This window comes from Lepus europaeus, chromosome 5, assembly GCF_033115175.1.
Source record: "Lepus europaeus isolate LE1 chromosome 5, mLepTim1.pri, whole genome shotgun sequence".
Lineage (NCBI taxonomy): Eukaryota > Metazoa > Chordata > Mammalia > Lagomorpha > Leporidae > Lepus > Lepus europaeus.
The window spans coordinates 95,107,908-95,128,508 of NC_084831.1; positions in this window are offsets into that span (position 1 = coordinate 95,107,908).

The window sequence follows — 20,601 nt, forward strand, 5'->3', positions numbered from 1 at the left end:
TTGTGAAGTATTTTTTTTCCTTTCTATAGAATATCAAACATAAACATGCTTTGCTTGTGCCACTTTAGAGAGTCATTTTTGTTGAAGGGTTTATGATGCCTACCACATACACTTCGTATACACGCTCTTGAGTAGGTAAATAAGTTTTCCAATGTGCTTTTCATACTTACATGTTTTTGTTTTCAGATTTACTCTTAATAATTTCGAGTAGGTTCAGAGAGAAAGGATGTTGCCAAAAAGAATTATAGTCATCCCTCAGTGCCTGCGGGTGATTGGTTCTAGGACACTCCTCAGCCACAGATGCTCAAGTCCCTTATGTAAAATGGCATAGTGCCCGTATTGGTACGTAACCTATGCACATCCTCCGGTATACTTTAAGTCATCTCTAGATTACTTATGATACCTGCTACACATCATTTCATTTGCATGCATTCAGTATAGTATTTGGTACTTGGGAAATTCAGATTTTACTTTTTTGAATTTTCTGGAATTTTTTTTCCCTAAAATTTTCCGTCTGCACTTGGTTGACTCCATCAGCACAGAATCCATGAACACAAAAGGCCAGATATAATTAAGTAATCCAAGGGAAAGTGTGCTTAATCTCCCTTCAGACAATAAATCTATTTTGAAAATGAACTAATAAATATGTAGGCAAGGAATTGAAACATTGTGTTTTTAGATACAGAAGAAATTTCACTTTTTATTCTATTCAGAACTTATTTTCACTGTTGAATTCTTAATAAACATATGAATTTCATCTGCCTTCATTCCTTAATAGAAGTATGAATTCTTTGGACTTTGCTAGAGGTAGATAAATAAAGCATTATAGCTATTTTAACAGTTTATTAGGAAAATTTTAAAGTATAGGAAAGTTGAAATAATTTTACAGTAAGCATCCATTTAGCCACTTCCTTTCTAGGTTCTAAACTTAACAATTTGCTGTATGTGTTTTATTACACATTTATCCATATACCCAGATATCAGCTCATCTTTTGATGCATTTCCAAGAAAGTTGTAAACATCACTTCACACCCATCTGACTGTATTTTGCTTGAAAGATAATCTGTTTTCCCAGTTAGCAGATTAACAAATGTACCTAAGTATAGAGCTGATTCAATTATTTCTTCACTTAATGTATGCGGGGCTTTGAAATTTTTACTTTAAAACATTTTCTGGTTAATTTTTAACAAACATTGCAACATTATTTTAAGATAATGAAAGCAATTATAATGTGTGTTTGCTTATAATGACATAGCAAATTTGAAATCTGTAATAGAGGAAAAGGATGGTTGGAAAGAATGATGATGGCCAGGTGCGGGGAGGGAGTGATAGAGAAGCTATTTTGGGTGAGTTCAGGCCTTCCGGATGCAGAGTCAGAAGCTCAGGGAAAAGACAATTGCCTCCAGCCACATACTGCCATGACTCGGATTCGAACCAAGGTTGCTTCGGCCACAAGGCTGAGTACTACCCACTATAGGATCATGGCGCACCTGAGAAGCTATTTTGAAAGAATAACAAGGATAAAGGAAGCCTGAGTGGTTTTCTACTTTTTATTATTGCCTTCAGGTAGAACAATCCCAAATCATCCCTGAGAGTGGATGTTTATGAATTTTCTGGAAGATGTTTTTATAACCTTTGACAATAACTCATTTTTAGTGGCCTATCAAAAGTGCTTCTTTGTTTCTCACACTTTGAGGCAGTAATCAAAGATGAGAGAGAGATGCAGGTGGTCACACAAGTCAGTGCTAATGCATTTTCCATTTTGTTACAAACGCATCATGGGCTACTTTTATTTTGAAGTGGTAACAACATAGTTGAGGGGGTGCTTTGCTTTAGGGACTAACTGTAATTACTTTACATGTAAAAGAAGTTATACTTCAGTTTTCCTATTTGAGCTAGTTGTTTGTTGAAGAGAAGACATTGAGGGACTAACTAAACTCCATCTGACCTTATTATGAATAGAGAATAGTATCCTCTACTGTGAGGCTGGCCTTTTAACCTAATGTTCCCAGAGATTGCCTTTGTTAAAGGAAATCTTTATCAATATTCATAGAATTTAGAGACCCTGAATTGATTGATAGTCATTATTTTCTAACAATTCACAAAGAAGTGATAATTAAAGATAGCATTGCCTTAGCAAAAGGAACTAAAGCTCCTAAAGAAAAAAATGTACTTAGGAAAAAGTCACTTTTTCATATTCATTGCTCTTATTTACTCATTTCACATCTTACATTACACAGTAGTAGAAATGCATACATGATTTTTAAAAATCTAGAGTTATTTTTTGTAAAAAATAAAAATTTTTATTGTTGTCATTAAGCCTAGCCTAATAGATTACAAGAGTAAGTTTGTGGAAGGAAGTCACCTGGAGCCCTATGTTTTTTGCAAAGTAATTCCCCAGGATGTTCCCTTATGTACTTCTAAGTATGTGTGTTTGTGTGTCCATGTATATGTATAATCTGTTACTTGTTTCTAACCCATTCTTATATTTGGCAGTTCTTCCTCCAAAGTAAGTTGCTTAAAGGTACTAATCAGGGATATACAATCTTGCCTTTTCTGTGCATATAAAACTACATGGTGTCCCTTTAAGTTTTATTTAGGTAACCACATCTAAATTAGCCAGGAGTTGGTGGGATAGGGGAAATGCTTTCTTTTTCCCTCAATAACCAAAGTTCTGAAAAGTGGCCTGCCAGCTCTGTGTTAACCATAAATGCCCCCCTTGCAGTACCCACTCATTCATTACTCCACTCCCCAGATTCTCTGACCTCAGCATCCACAGTCTTTCTCCCTACCCTCAACCCTTTCAGAAAAATCTTTGTGGCTCTGCCTGTACTTCCTTGAAGACTTTGCCCAAAATTCTCCTCCCCAACGAGACTTATCCTACGTGTAAAGCTGCAGCTGGTATTTCCAGTCACTTTTCTGTTCATTTCCCACCACAGCACTCTTCGCATTCTAACAGAAGGCTGTAACTGGCTTTTTTATTTTTATTGTGCATGTCCTAGTAGTATATAAACACCATAAATGCAAGTATTGTTTTTGTCCATGTTGTTTAGTAGTGTGAAACATACACCTCAAACAGTGTTTGGCATACCTGCTCAATACATATATGTTGAATGAATGAATATACATCTTCCAAAGGTAATAAATTATAAATAAATTCCTTGGAGGTAAGAAATGGGCAGAAGGTTGTTTGCGTAATGGTTGAGAATTCGGATTTTGGTGCAAGTCAGGCTTTAATCTATTCAGTAGTGTATTCCTTTTCTCACCCTCAGTTGTCTCTTTGAGATAGAGATGATAGTACCATCCTCCACAGGACTATCCTGAGGAGCAGTGAAAAGGGCTCAGCAGGGTGCCAGGCAGTTACTAAAGACTCCAGAGTGTTGGCAGAGATACATGAAGAGTCTGAAGTTAATTTTATAGCTCTCTTCATTTCCATCAGATTATAAGAGTTAGCCTCATCCCCCTACCTGCTGCCATTTTTCTTCATTCACAAAAGTTCTGTAAACATGTTTACATGGCTCAATGACTGTAGACCAGTCCTCTAGTTATTTTATTGATTGATAAAGGCAAATCATTTTAAGTAGATATTTTGATACTCTGAGGTGCTCTTCCTGAGAAAAACTGCTATCGTTGACTTCAGTGCTGTAGACTTTTTTGGCATCTAAGAAATGTTGCCTTGCAGTTTGTTAAAAATGAACAAGACAAGTATGCAAATAGATTTTGCTTCTTAGTATTTTAGTAAATAAAATCTAGTGAGCAGAGAAAATGTTCATTTGGGACCTACAGATAAAATTAATTCTTTTTAAAAATTTTTTTAGATATCCAAGGATAACTGTGGCAAGTTCATATAATACAACACTCTATAACAATGAAAAAGAATGAACTGCTGCATGAAACAATATGGGTGAATCTGACAGAAATAAAGCTGAGCAAAAGAGAGCCTTGGAGGTAAGGTTAACTTAAATACAGCAAAGACCACCAAATCTTAATCATACAATTTGAGAAATTTATATGTATGTGTATAAATTTTACCCATCACCCAGATCAAGATATGGAACATTCCCAACATCCTAAAAGGCTACCTTTTGCCTCTCCCAATAAATCACTCCCCCTCCCCGAGATGACCATTATGTAACTTCTAGCACCATAAAAAAGTTTTGTCTTTTTCTACACATATAGGTATATAGGTACTCATATAGGTACTCTTTCATGTCTGGCTTCTTTGGCTCAAACTTAATTTGGTGAAATTGATTCATGTTGTTTTGTGTAGCAGTTTATTCTTTTTCCTTACTAAATAGTATTGTATTTTATGAAAGTACCACACTTTATCTTATTTTCTGTTTTTTTACAAATTTTACCACTATAAAGAGAACAGATTTTACATTCCATGGGTACAGTTCCAAGAAAACAACCACACTTCCCTCACTCCCTGCTCTCCCCAGTTCTCCTCCCACCCTCTCTTATCTTAATCAGTTTTTGCAAAGCCATAATTTTAATCCACTCTGTATTCACAGGCTTAATTCACCACTAATCATAATATTCAACAAGTAAAAGTGGGAAGACCACAGATCCGTAGGAGTCTAAACAAGGGATAAAAATAACAATCATATCCTTTTTATTTTATTTTCAATGGACATTTAAGTTACTTATATTTTTGGCTACTATGAGTAAACCTGTTATGAACATTGTTGTGCTTGACTTTTGTTGAACATGGACACTCATTTCTGTTGGGTTATATAAATACAAGGTTGAATTATTGAGTTATCAGATAATATGTTTTACTTTAGTAACAGTTTTTCAAAGTAATGGATGTGAGTTCCTGTTACTCCGTATTCTGTCATAAAGATTAAGGTAATACTATATATCAAGTGCTTTGCACTGTGTCTTGTCCTTAATATTATTACTCCATGTTTTATTACTATAACAAAATATCTAAGGCTAAGTAACATGTAGAGAAGAGGTTTATTCAGCTCAAAGTTCTGTGGGTTCAAGATTATGGCACCAGCATGTGCTTACTTCTGAGGCTGCCCTGCTGGGTCACAGCAAGGTACATGGCATCATATACCTTTTCACTCCTTTGCTTTGATTCATTGAAAAAGGTACCTTTTCACTCCTTCTGCAATTGGCATGATTGTACTTCTGCAATTGGTGGGAACATGTGTAGGAGGGAGAAATTACATGACAAGACAGGAAGCCAGGGAGGAATCAATTATTATATCATTGTTATATAAGCAATGTCTCATCAGAACTGAGGCCCAACAAGCACTACCTTAATCCCTGCTGAGAACAGCACCTCAGTGACCTAACCAGTTCCTACTAATCTTCAACCCTTGAAGTTTCCACCCCCACAAGAGTACCACATGGAGAAACAAACTTTCAGCACATAAATCCTTCAGTGATTAATCACATCCAAACCACAGCAGTAAGCATTCAATAAATGTTAGCTGTCATTCTCAATATCTACTACATTTAGCATTTTTGTGATGATTAAATGTGATAATTTAAGTGAAGTATATATCGCAGAGCCTGCAGTGTAGTACACAACATTAGCTAGTATCACTACCAAACATATTCTCTAGTCAGTGCATATGCTGTAGCTAAAATCACACTTTTGGGCCATATCCCTTCCCCCACACATACCCCAGAAGAAAAATGAATTTGCAGTTAGGACATTTGGTACTCAGAAAATATGCTTTTTATTTTTTGAAGTTTAAACATTTTATTAAGTGATCCAGTGATTACCAATTAAACCCCATCAGTAGATTGCTTGGGGGTGTGGTGATGTGAGACTCTGGCATCAACCGTGTTAAGCGAAGATGTAAGATCTTATGTAGAGAGTCAGCATAAATTGTGGTGTACAAGGTTAAGCCACCGCCTGCTATTCTGGCTTCTCATGTGGGCACTGGTTAATGTTCTGGCTGCTCCACTTTCAATCCAGCTGCCTGCTAATGCTCCTGGGAAAGAGCAGACATGGTCCAAGAACTTAGGCCCCTGCCACCCATATAGGAGACCCAGCTGAAGTTCCTGGCTCCTGGCTTTGGCCTGGCCCGGCCCTGGCAGCTATTTGGGCAGTGAACCAGCAGATGGAAGAGGTCTCTCTCTGTCTCTTCCTCTCTTTCTGTATGTAACTCTGCCTTTCAAAATAAACAATTTTTTTTAAAGAAATTTATTTATAAATCACTCAGGATCACACTAATCTTGATACTTGGGTCACTCAGACTTTATTCATTTTTTTCTGTGATCTGTCTTCTCAGTGGTAGAGTTGTTTGCTTTGTACCTCGACATCAGGATCTGCATCTCTGCCTTGTTATTTCATGACATTAAACTTTACAGATGATTTCAGTCTTCTGAAGGACTTGAGCTTTTCACCTTATCCCGTTTCCTCATCAGTGAGTTTCCTTTTGCCAAGCCATACCCCCACAGAGGAAAACACTGGCCTCTCTGAAACTGGCAGGGTCATTGAGCACTTTTGAACATGTTGTGTATACAACTTCATGAGGTGTCATTCACATAAGACTACATAGAGTCTACTCAACTGTGTGTGGTGACAAAGCTTGTTATCTGTCTCCTGAAATACTGGTGATCACATGCTGTGCTCCTGTTTGGTGGTCTCCATTGAACAGCACTGCTAAGATCCTTGGCCCAGTGTTTACAGTCTTCAGTTTCTTTAATTATGGTGATCTCATCTGCTTTGTATCTTGCTTCTGGTTAATTTGCTTTCATTGCCACCCATCTCTCAGTGTTACTGGCTACACATAGAATACTCCTTCCCTACTTTATTCTATTGTAATTTTATTATTTAAATTCTAGTTGAGGGGTGAGTGTTTGGCATAATGATTAAGACAAGTCTTGGGACACTCACAGTCCATATTGGAGTGCCTGAGTGCTCCCAAGTCTAGGTTCTTGCTAATGTGCATCCTGGGAGCTGGCAAGTGATGGCTTAAGTATTTGGGTCCCTGCCACCCACATAGGAGATCTTGGAGGAGTATCTGGCTCCTGGCTTCAGCCTGGCCCTGCAACTTTTAGAGTGAATCAAAAAATGAGAGAATTCCTTCTCTCCATCAATATCTATTTCTATTTCTCTCTCTCTCTCTCTCTCTTTCTCTCAGCCTTTCAAATAAATAAAAAAATAGATTGTTTTAAAAAATGAATTTTGGTTCAGAAGCCCATTATCCATGGTGTTTTACCATCTCACCTAAGTTGCCATTTCTGTCCTTCCTTCTTATTTTGATTTCCTTTAATATTCAGTTGATATTGCCAGTTATTTTTTTTTTTGTCAGTGCTCTGCTCTAATAGATGTTAAATGAATATTTAGATTGTCTTGTTGAAGTGCTCCTTAACAAGTAAAATAAGCTAATAAACCAAGAGTGATGAGGTTAGAAAGGGGACAGTGATTGTTAAACTGTTGCAATGATCTGTACATGTGGTAATAATCAGTCTGGAATATACTCTATGGCAAATAGTTTGAGATGTGTTGATTATAGACATAAATGTGGATGGCCATGAGCATAATTAAATGGGTGAGGGAAGGGAAAGGAAGGGAAGGGAAGAGATTCATTAAAACCTAGAAGTCATCCAAATTGGAACCTGTTTCACTTTTAGAAGTTGATGAGAAATGCTAAGAAAATAAAAATAATGTAGTAATTTCAGATCCAAAGTAACAGTACTCTACATTCATGATATCTAAACCCATAAAGAAATAGATCTTTTTAAAACTTTCTTTTAGTCTTTTTAAGCTGTTACAACATTTGATGAGTATAAACATAAATTCTGTATAATGGTGACATGTCAAGAAAACTAGAATAAGTGGTCTGATTTTTCTTCCCTCTTATAATCAGCATCACACAGAAATGAATAGGCAGTTAGAGAAGTCATTGCTCATTTCTATAAATCATTTGGAGTAGTTTTACACTTTTCTCCCAAAAAGCCCGAGGGCTAGAGTTACTTATTTGTGTAATATCACAGTTTTTGCATATTCTTAGAAATACATAAGTATTCTTCACATGCAAAGATTTAGCTTAATTCTTTCCATGTCTAATTTCATACAGTATAATACCAATTTGGCCTTAATTTTGCTTTGTTCAATCCAATAAATACTGAGTGTCTGTCATGCATAGGGCTGTATGCTCTGAACTCTCAAGGAAAAAGAGAAGCACAAGTCACTAACTAATTCTATTCTGTTTATAATACATAAGGGGGCCAGTGCTGTGGTGTAGCAGGTAAAGCAGCTGCCTGCAGGGCCAGCATCCCATATGGGCGCCAGTTTGAGTCCTGGCTGCTCCACTTCGAATCCAGCTCTCTGCTATGACCTGGGAAAGCAGTAAAAGATGGCCCAAGTCCTTGGGCCTCTGAACCTGCGTGGGGGACCCGGAGGAAGCTCCTGGCTGCTGGTTTTGGATTGGCGCAGTTCTGACCAGTGCAGCCATCTGGGGAGTGAACCAGTGGATGGCGGACCTCTTTCTCTGTCTTTGCCTCTCTGTCAGTCTGACTTTCAAATAAATAACATAAATCTAAAATATATATATATGGAACACATGGAAGCTCTTTCTGGATACCTGATATGGTTTAGAAGACTGGTCACTAGATAAGCAAAGTTTATTTATGTTGTGGTGTGGAAGGACTGTGTTGGTGGGATATTGTCTGCTGTGTCCAACCTGTTACAGATGGGGAAGCTATGAAGGATAACCTTCATTCTTATCAACATGTTAACTGACTTTTCAGTATACTTAGAATACTAGTTGTTTAGCAATAGAATAATAGAATAATATATGACTCTCTGCTTCTGTGTATTCCTAACTGGGGCATCCCTTCCTTCAGGTACCAATTTAAAGGTTACTTGATAAACATAAAATCCCAAGGGGTGAGTGGATATAATTACTCAGATGCAGGGAAGGAGTAAGCAAATATCTGTCTTCCACACAGCATACTAATTGCTAGAAATCTTTTGTGCCTCATATCCATACTCAGGTATAGCCCCAGCTCATCTGTTATAGTCTGTTAGTGTTTTCTCTAAAAAAAAAATGAAATTTCATTATGTAATCTCCCTTAAAATTTTTAGTCCTTCTCTAATAACATATAAAAATTGAACTCATAGAATAATATGCAGGCCCTTATTTAGATTTTTGCCTTATATTTCTAATCAGCTTTCCATTCTTGTGTTATTTACCTCTTGCCGCAGCCATGACAAACTTGCTCTCCAGAAGTCACCATTTTGCATGTGCTGCAATGTGCTCCAGAGACTTCCCACAACCATTTATAAGTTAGATTCCTGTTTATCTTCAGGAGTCAACATAAATGTTCTTTGTTCAAGAAGCCATTTATTGCAACCTTGGAAGTAAATCAGTGCCTTCTCTATGTCCCCATTCCTATTCTCATAGCTAGTCCCACATATCCTCTTGCAGGAATGATTTGCAGGTTCACCGTTGCAGTTTGTCCTGGGAGGCAGAATCAGTGTTCTCATTTTTGTGACTGATGCAATACCTGGGATATAGTAACAATATTTCTTTTGAGTGAATGAACTAGAGTAGACCCTTGGTACTCTGGATTTGACCTCCTAGGTTGCAAGCAACCTTGAATTGCCATCATTCACATGTAGTAATCTGAAGTCTGCAGAGGCAGGAGCTTGAATCAGTTGTGCGGGAACAAGCGACTCACCTTGAGAGGATTCTAGCCAGCTACTTAACACAATCATTTCAGAGTTGCTTTTTTTTTTCATGAAAAATATCAAAGTGATAATGTAAATTTTCAATTATAGGATGAATTTAATAATTTCTTATGGACTGTCTATGAAACTCAAGGAAAAATGAATCCTGATCACTGATTTAAAATGTTGCAAGTAAACCACCACAGCAGTCTACAGTTCACATTTTAATAGTTGATAGAGGAGTGGGCATTTAGCCTAGTTAACTAGATGCTGGTTAACATGCCCTTGTCCCACATCAGAATACCCAGATTAGTGTTCTGGCTCTGGCTCATGACTTCTGCTTCCCACTAATGCAGATCCTTGGAGGCGGCAGTGACGACTCAAGTTGTTGGATCCCTGCCACCCATGTAGGAGACCTGGCTCTGGCTTCAACCCTGGCTGTTGTGGGCAGTTGAGAGGTGAACTAACAAATAGGAGCTTTACTTAATAAATAAATTAAAAATTAATGGACTTAAAATGAAAATCAATTAACAGAAAAGGAAACATGAAATGGAAATACTTACTATTTTTGGTCCTGATGTTAATGCATGATATTCTTCTGTAAAGAATGTGCATAAATACTGCTTATGTTGTATCATTCTCAAAGATTCTCACTCAATCAGATTTTCATTGTCAGTGAATTCCCTATCCCTGTAAGTAGGAACTTGTTTTCTTTGTATTGCACTCCTCCACCATTGTTTTGCTTTGTTTTGAATTTTATTTGTTTGAAAAGCAAATACAAAGGTCTCCCATTTACTGATTCATTCCCCAAGTGTCTAGAATAGCCAGGGCTGGGCCAAGTCATAACCAGCAGCCAGGAACTCAACCATAGCCACTTAACTTTATGCCAGAGTCATTGCTTGCTGCTTCTCATGGTCTATGCTAGCAGGAAGCCGAAATAGGGAGCAAAGGAGATTCAAACCCAGGCACTCTGATTTCGGATATGGGTTCCCCAAGCAGCATCTTAACTTCGAGGCCAAACTCTTGCCAAACTCTTCCTCAAATTCTACATAGATCCCTCAATGCCTTATTAAAATTTCTTCTCTGAATTTCTTCTCCTGCTTTCACAGAGACATTCTTTTATCTATTATCTTCTTCCATCATTTCAACCACTCCCTTACCACTGACTTCCCTACAACATACTTGAATGCTCCCCTCTTAAAAACATTCACAACGACCTTCCTCTAATCACCACCCCTTCCAGTTATCTCCCAAAACTCTTCTTCTTTGATACACAACTTGGAAAAAATATTGAGATGATCTCAGATTCTTCATTTCTGCTATTTTCTTCATTTATTTTAGTTGATTTCCATCCTACTACATTGAAATGATTCTTGCCGTGGTTTCTAATACTCTGTATGTTATTAAAATGGGACATTCTGCTACTGGGTCCTCTCTTCAGCCTTTACCTCTGTTAAGTAATCCTTCTGTGATATGTCTGACGGCAATTACTTTGAATTTCTGTCTGCTCTAATTCAGTCTATGCCTCAAATATGCTATTGCCAGCATTCTTTTCTGGTCTTACTCTTTTTTCACTCTACAAATTCCCATGTAATGATCTTATTCACTCCCATACCTCCAAATTACTTTTGAAGTTATAACTTTCATATTTATACTGTTACTTGGGATTTCTTTCCTGAGCTGCCATCCTCTACTTGTGTGTTCAACTACATGTCTGCCGTCCTTGGATATTCCACAGCTCCTCAGATGTACAAAAGTGAACTCTCCTTTCCCACTGTGTGTAATTTTCTTCCTGATTTCTCTTTAGTGAAGAGAAGCACCGTCTATACCAGCGATGCCCCCCTAGTTCTTGCCCTCTCAAATTCAATGAAGTCCAATCCAATTTTACCTTCTTAATATTTCTTGCTTCTAATTCCTTCTTTTTGTCCTGATTCTGGCACCTCATTGTTTTCCTCCAGAACTGCCTCATCACTTCCTAAGATTAATTCCAGTCCTATCTAATGTTTGATCTATTGGTGACTGTTCCCAAAATGTTTGAATTACCTTCAGGATAAATGGCATGACTTGGTGTATGTAATTCATTGTATGATTTTGCCTCTGTGGTTCCCTCCTTTCATAATCCCTGCCTCTCCTGTGTGCTAGTTCACGTTATAGGAGGTTCCAGAAGGCACTGTACTTTCCAAGCTACCCTCTTTCCCTTTTTTCTTGGCTTATTGCCTCTTTACCTCTCATATTTTAATCTTGATGTCCCTACTTCCAAGCCTCTGCTTCTCTTCCTTATACACTCCCCTGACATTGCCAGCCTTCCTCTGTCATGTTTGTTTTGTGGCACTGATGGATTCTGCTTTAATGGTGTGTCTTCTAGACCATAATGGCAGTAATCATATATTTTATCTTTGCGTCCTGACAGCTAGAATGTACCCATGGGATATGCCTAATAAAATTTGTTAGATGAAAAATATGTCTGATACTTTATTTACTTCAGAAATAATATATACTATCTGCAATAGCAATGTTTTCTTTTTCATTATGGAATGCAAAATATCTGCTTTTAAGAAGGTCACAACTCCTATATGAACTCAAAGATATGAAAAAGTAGCACAGGATACAAGTGACAATAAATACGGTAAAGCCTTTGTAATTCTGTTCTGGTTACTTCCCAAAGTTGAACTAAAACTTGATAGGTTAAGGATGTAGTGCTCCACAGGATTGTACTCACTTTAGACACTTTAGCCTAAAGCTAACTCTTACATCTGATAAGCTGGTTACACATTGGCAGGGGGTGGTGACGCTGTGGCGTGGCGGGTTAAAGCCCCAACCTGCAGCACCAGCATCTCATACAGGTGCCAGTTCGAGTCCTGTCTGCTCCACTTCTGATCCAGCTCCCTGCTAACATACCCGAGAAAGCAGCAGAAGGTGGCTGAAGTCCTTGGGCCCCTGTACCCACATGGGAGACTTAGAAGAAGCTCCTGACCCCTGGTTTGGAATGGCTCAGCTCCAGCCATTGCAGTCATTTGGAGAGTGAACCTGTGGGTGGAAGACCTCACTCTCTCTCTCCATCTCACCTCTCTCTGTAACTCTTTCAAATAAATAAAATAACTCTTTAAAAAACACTTGGTGGGGGTTCTTCACAATATCCTATTTCAATACCTAAAAGCTCAAGAAAACAGTACATTTATGATTATAGTTTTATTATAGCAAATAAAGTTTTATTATACAAATCAGAACCAGCCAAAAGAAGAGACACATCTGGTGGGATCTGGGAGGGCCCCTAATGTGACGTTTCCACATCCTTTTCCCATAGAATCAGAACATAAGCACTTTCCCAACACACTATTATGTAACACTTGCTAACCAGGGATATCCACCTGAACAAGGGATGTTCAGAGTTTTTATCATATATGCATGATGGACTAAATCACTGACCATGCCATTGTATTCAATCTCCATACACCACCCTCTCTTTGGAGGTCAGGCCTGAATCACTTGGCTCAAAGTCTTCACCTACTTTTCATATTGATCTTTCTAGGATGTCCCTTCCGAATCCTCAGTCATTGGGTTAGTTTAAACTTACTTTAGCCCACCATAAACAAAGACATACCAACCATGAGGAAATTCCAAGGTTTTAGAGGCTACCTCCTAGGAACTAGGGCCAAAGGCCAGGCATAGTCTTTATTATGTAACAGCTTTAGGCCATCTAAAATAAAGCCTGCCAAAACTAAGACGTGCAAGACATAAATTATCTTTATAGTTCAAAATATTTATTCATTTGTCTACTTTAGTCATGTGATCACCAAGAAAGGACTAAACAGCATGGAGTTCATGTACAGATTACAAGTCTGAATTGTACAAATTATTGAGTTGACAGCATCAATTTCCATTTGAGCAAGTCTGTTAGGCTTTTGTGTACAAGGAAGTATATTGGGATCAAGAAATACTAACAATAGATTATACTACATTTAGACTGTTTCAAGAATTGTGCTAGTGTGAACAGAATAGACATACAGGGGTTGACATTGTGGCATCTGGTTAAGCTGCTCTCTAGAACCTAAGCATCCCCTATCTGAGTGCCTGTTTTAATCATGGTTACTTCACTTCCCATCCAGCTTCCTGCTTATGCTCCTAAGAAGGCAGTGAACAATGGCCAGAGTAGTTGGGTCCCTGCCACCCACATAGAAGACCTTGATGGAGTTCTGGCTCTCAGCTTCAGTGTTACTCAGCCCTGGGTATTGCAGGCATTTGGGGAATGAGCCAGCAGATAGAAGATCTCTCTTACTCTTTCTGTGTCTCCCTCTTTGTCTTTAAAATAAATAAATCTTTTTTTTAACAATACACACATAAATGGAATTAAACTTGAATGAGTGTACAAATCTGATGGCATGTGAAATCTTGCCTACATCAAACAAATTAGATTCAATAGACAAAGCAATCTTTATTCATTAGAAATGTTATTTCCTACATAGGCATTTGGCATAGAAGTTAATACTCTACTATTGAAGTGCCTGGGTTCAAGTCCGAGCTCTGCTTCTGATTCCAACTTCCTACCAAAGCAGACCCTGTGAGGTAGCAAATGGTGGCTTACTTACTTGGATGTGCAACTCACTTAGGAAACTTGGATTGAGTTCTGGGTTCCTCGCTTTTGCTTGCCCCAGCCTGGGCTGTTGCAAATGTTTAGAGAATGAACCTGTGAGTGAGAGATCTTTCCTTCTCTCTGCCTTTCAAACAAATAAATTTTAAAAAATAAAAAGTAAAAAAAAAAAAAAAAGTTACTTTCTCTTATTTGGTATTCCTTATTGTTTTAATAAATTTTAAATTCATCATTTATAATTAGTAGATAAATCAGTCTAACTCTTGATTATAATTAAATAGTAAATCATAAAAGCTTCTACCTACATTTATAGGTATCTTAAGTAGCCAATTACATCCATTTTACCAATATTGACCCTTATCAAGAAAGCCCAAGGTAAAGAATAACTCCTAATAAGGAATCAAAAACTCTCTAGAACTTTAACCTCCGAAATTTTGAAAAATTGTAAGGTAAGGAAAGAAGATAGAGAAACACAGAGCTTTCAAGTAGTGTGAAGATAAATCGCTGTGATTAGGGGATCTCTGTTTCTAACAGCATGGCAAAATATTCTGCCCAATCCTCGACTGAAAATGGCCACAGATGCTAGATAAAATGCAGAACTGACCTGACAAATTTTTAAAATTCAGAGGGGAAAACAAAACCAAATATAATCAATGTAACCCTCAAGCTGCCTTTTACCCTGGGGATTTGTGCAACAGCCTGTTCTCTCTTAGGACAAAAAAGAAAATTGAGAGCCTAACAAACAGAACACCACTGTAAATAGATCTATAGCCAAATAACTGTAACAGCAATGTAATGGTGAATGAGAAATAAGCCCATCCTACAAAAAAAAAAAAAAAAAAAAAGACATCAAGAAACATTACCAAAAACTAAAACTTTGCCCAGGTCCCGTGTCAGCAAACCAGTCCTCTGGTCAGATCTACCTGCTGCATGTTTTTGTAGAACTCAGGCACTCAGGATAGTTTTTATGTTTTAAAATAGCTGAAAAAACTCAAAATTGACACAAGGAAATTATACATGAAATTCAAATTTCACTGTTCATAAAGTTTTATTAGAACACAGTCATGACTATGTGTTTATATATTGTCTGTGTTTGCTTTCACATTGCAGCAACATGAGCTGAGTGACTGCAAAAGAGACTACAATACTTGCATATTCTACAGTATTTATTTTCTGGTCCTTTACTGGAAAAGTTCACCAGCCTTTGATTTAGGATTGTTGGAACTTTCTTCAGGAGTATTTCATATCTCCAACCCGTGTAATATTACATATTCCTATGTTTAAATAAAACTCAAGTTAAATGATAGTACAATGATTTTGAAGTCAATGAAATAGAATTTAAGCTATTCATTTCTGCTCTTCTGGGTGACCACTTTGAGTTTGTGTTAAAACTTAAAACAAAAAAAACAGTGTAAAGTGTAAGGTGTAAATTTTTTGTTGAGTCTAAAATTAATGCATGAATTCTTTTTTCTTTCTTTCTTTCTTTTTTTTTTTTTTTTTTTTGAGAGGCAGAGTGAGTGAGATGGCTTCCATCTGCTGGTGCACTCTCCAAATCCTCTCAATGGCTGAGGCCAGGACTGGGCCAAAGCCAGGAGCCAGAGATTTAATTCAGGTACCCTATCCGAGCAACAGGAACCCATTCACTTGAGCCTTCCAGGGTCTGCATTAGTAGGAAGCTGAATTCAGGAGCCAGAGCTGGGAATTGAATCCAGACATTCTGATATGGAACATGGTCTATATTAACCGCTATGTTAAATGCCTGTTCTTGAATTTTAATATATTTATAATTGAAATATATTCTTATTAATCAAATGTTATTTTTAAGGCTAAACAACAAATCAAAATAAGTGCTTATAGAGGGTACATACAAAAATAGTTTTGACATAGCACAGGATGGAATAATTCAGCAATTTAAAAACAAAGTGCTATACACATTGGTAACATTACAGTTATTAAAAGGAGCCAAATGCAAAGGAATAAATACTGCTTAGTCTCATTCATATGAACTTTAAAGTCAGGCAAAGCTAGTGAATGGCAATCGGTGGTTACCTGTGGGGAGAGGCTTGGTTGGGAAGATTCTCTAGGGAATTCTGTGAGGTAATCATCTTGACTGGTTGTGGTTACAGCGCTGTATCTATTTGCCAAAATATATCCAGTTTTACCCTTAAGTTCTGTGCATTCTCTTTGTAAATTCACTAACCAAAAACTTAGCATATACATTACAACCAAAACATTCCTGAGACTAACCCAGAGCAGATCTCTAACTTAACAATTAAGTTACTAGTACTTTTATATACCATTATACATAACTGCATATTTTTCAAAATGACAAGTTTTGTGAAAGGATTTAAAATAATTCCCTTTCTGTGTAGCAAACCATTTGTCTAAAATAACTTATTCTGCCCAATTTATATTCATCATAAGTATCTATCATTAAATGAATAAAAAAGAATATAGGAATCAGCAACTGACCTTTGAGTCAAAATCAGGATCACAAGAATTTTGCCAAGAACCTGCTGTGAGTTAGTTGTTCTTTGTTCATTATTTCAGTTACCCATTACCGCAATCATAGTCCTGGTAAATAGAGTTAAGCTCCATTTTACAGAGGAATAGATTGAGGTTTAGATAGGTTAAGTAACTTAAAGACCCAAAGTTAGTAAGTGGTGGAACCTAGTTTGGAACCTAATTCAATTGACTCTACAATCTAAGCACTTTCCACAGTAGCCTCTGTTTCAGAGATCAGTGAGTAACAAAAAAAACTGATGGATTGATGACTTTAGTGAGTCCTAAGGAACCTGACTACTTCAGTGCCTTTGCAAATGTCTCTTCCACTGCCAGAATCAGGCTTCCAAGTAATCTCCATACCTTGTCTGTTTCCCTTAGGTGCTATGAAAATCAAAGACTGGCAGTTCTACCAATGTGATCCATCAATTCTGAAAATAGCCGTGAGGCAAGGGGAAGAGAGAGGGTAAGTCATTGCCATGTATTCTTCAGAAGCAGGGAAAAGAGTAGCAGAAGACCAAAGCAGAGAAACAAAGGACAAAAGGAAAGGTAAATTCAAAGGCAATTGAAGATATACTGAAATAGATACATTTGGCTTTAGAATTTAGCTTCTTTTTTTTTTAACCTATGTTCTAGTGAAAAATGAGCAAAAGAATTGCTGACACTGAGACAGAATATTGACATTATGGAGGGCTTTAAAAGGAATTAGAGAAAAGTGTGGCTTATTGTTATTTTAATAAAAGAGATTTTAACAAATTAAAAGTTTTAAATGCTTAGACTATTGTTAAAAATGTATTAGCACACTTTCTGGAAGTGTTTAGTTCTGAGTGAAGCCTGTTTCTCCCAGTTAAAGCATCCTGAGTTATATTCCTAACTAACTTGTCACTAGCTTTGCACATTTCTTGTGGTGTCTCAGTGTTATTACCTGTGAATGAGATGCTTAGATTAAATGTTCTAACAACAATCACTACCTCTGTTGGTTGTTCTCCATATATGTGTAAATTACAACCAAAATATTCCTAGGACTAACCCCCAGCAAATCTTTTGCTTACTATTTTTGTACTTGCACCCCTCTATAACATTATACATATTGCATTATATTTTAAAATGGCATGTCATATGATAGGTTTGTACATACATGTATTACTATAAGAGTGCTGGGACCCATACTAGATGCTTTAAAGTAAGTTTTCTCATTTAATTGGTACAACACTGTATGAAATTCTCTCTCTCTATGGCACGCTCTCTCACACACTATTCAAGAAGTTAATGGAAAATGCATTACAAAAAAATTTACACACAATGGCAATTGTGGCACTGAAGGTTGAGCAACCAACTGTTTTTGACCCCTGCATCCCATATCAGAGTGCTAGTTCAAGTCCCAGCTGCTGTGATTCACATTCTTCCCCCTGCTAATGTGCCTGAGAAGGCAGTGGAAGATGGCTAAAGTGCTTTAGGACTCTTCCAGCCATGTGGGACACCAGGACAGAGTTCCTGGCTCCAGACCAGCCCAGCTCTGGCTATTGCAGCCAGTTGTGGAGTTAACTGACACATGGAAGATCTCCCTGCTCCCTCATCTCTGTTTCTCCCACTCTCTGTCACTTGCCTTTCAAAAAAATAAATCATTCTTAAAAATAAATACAAAAATGAAACTACATGGATTTAAAAAAATTGCAAAATAGAAATTTATTTGGGGCCAGTGCTGTGGCATAGCAGGTAAAGCTGCCATCTGCAGTGCCTGCATCCCATATGGGTGCTAGTTTGAGTCCCAGCTGTTCCACTTCCAACCAGCACTCTGCTATGGCCTGGGAAAGCAGAAGATGGCCCAAGTCCTCGGGCCCCTGCATCTACGTGGGAGACCTGGAAGAAGCTCCTGGCTCCTGGCTTCAGATCAGCATAGCTCCGGCCATTGCAGTCAGATAAGGAGTGAACCAGCAGATGGAAGACTTCTTTCTCTCCTGCCTCTCATTCTCTCTCTGTGTAACTCTTTCAAATTAATAAGTTTATCTTTATCTTTTTTTTTTAATAAAAGGTGAACGAATTTCTTGTATTTAATATATATACATATGGGAAACTTCCTATCCTACCCTAACTCCAGGCCACACTCCCACCCCCCCTTCTTTCTTATTCCCTCTCAACTTTTTTTTTTTTTTTTGACAGGCAGAGTTAGACAGTGAGAGAGAGAGAGAGACAGAAAGAAAGGTCTTCCTTTCCGTTGGTTCATCCCACAAATGGCCACTACAGCCTGTGCGCTGCACCAGTCCGAAGCCAGGAGCCAGGTACTTCCTCCTGGTCTCCCATGCAGGTGCAGGGCCCAAGACCTGGGCCATCCTCCACTGCCTTCCCGGGCCACAGCAGAGAGCTGGACTGGAAGAGGGGAAACCGGGACAGAATCCGGCGTCCCAACCAGGACTGGAACCCAGGCTGCTGGCGCTGAAGGCGGAGGATTAGCCAAGTGAGCCGCAGCGCTGGCCCCCTGTCTTAACTTTTACAGTGGTCTACTTTCAGATTACTTTATACTCATGTGATTAACTCTAAACTAAGTAAAGAATTCCACAAATTAAAAAAAAACAAAAAACAACAACAACAAAAAAAAACAACACTTCCTCAACAGTATAGACTGGGGCTGTATACAATCAATTCACAAAATGTCAATTTTGCTTTCATATCCATTACATTCTTTGTGTGTGTTCTATTTGTTACCACAAATCAGGGAAAACATGGTATTTGTCTTTTGGGGACTGCCTTATTTCACTAAATATATGGTTTCCAGTAGCATCCATTTTGTTGCAAATGACAGGATTCCATATTTTTTATGGCTTAGTAGTATTCCATAGTATATATGTGTATTTATATATGCCACATTTTCTTTATCTAGTCATCAGTTTATGGGCATCAGGCTTGATTTCATATCTTAGCTATTGCAAATTGAGCTGCAGTAAACATGGGAGTACAGATCACTCTATCATATGGTGATTTCATTTTGTTTCAGTAAATTCCCAGGAGTGGGATCACTGGGTCTATGGTAAATCTATTTTCAGATTTCTGAGTTATCTCCATACTGTATTCCACAATGGCTGTACTAGTTTGCGTTCCCACTAACAGTAGATTAGGGTACCTTTTCCCCTACATTCTCACCCGCATTTGTTGTTTATTGATTTCTATATGAGAATCTTTCCAACTGGGGTAAGGTGAAACCCCCCTGTGGTCTTGATTTGCATTTCCTTGTTGACTAGTGACCTGAGTATTTTTTCATGTATCCACTGGCCATTTGAATTTCCTCTCTTTTTTTTTTTTTTCCTGGACAGGCAGAGTTAGATAGTGAGAGAGAGAGAGAGAGAGAGAGAGACAGAGAGAAAGGTCTTCCTTCCATTGGTTCACACCCCCAAATGGCCATCACGGCCAGTGCACTGCGCCGATCTGAAGCCAGGAGCCAGGTACTTCCTCCCAGTCTCCTATGCAGGTGCAGGGCCCAAGACCAGGGCTATCCTCCACTGCCTTCCCAGGCCACAGCAGAGAGCTGGACTGGAAGAGGGGCAACCGGAACACAATCCGGCACCCCAACCAGGACTAGAACCCAGGGTGCTGGCGCCGCAGGCGGAGGATTAGCCTAGTGAGCCATGGCGCCGGCCTGAATTACCTCTTTTGAAAAATGCTTGTTCAAGTTCTTTGCCCATTTCTTAACTGTATTGTTTGTTTTGTTGTTGTTGAGTTTCTTGAGTTCTATATAGATCCTGGATATTAATCCTTTATCAGTTGCATGGTTTGCAAATATTTTCTCCCATTTTGGCAGTTGCCTCTTCACTTTGTTCAGTTTTTTTTTTTTTTTCAGTGCATAAGCTTCTGTGAAAATCTCATTTGTCTATTT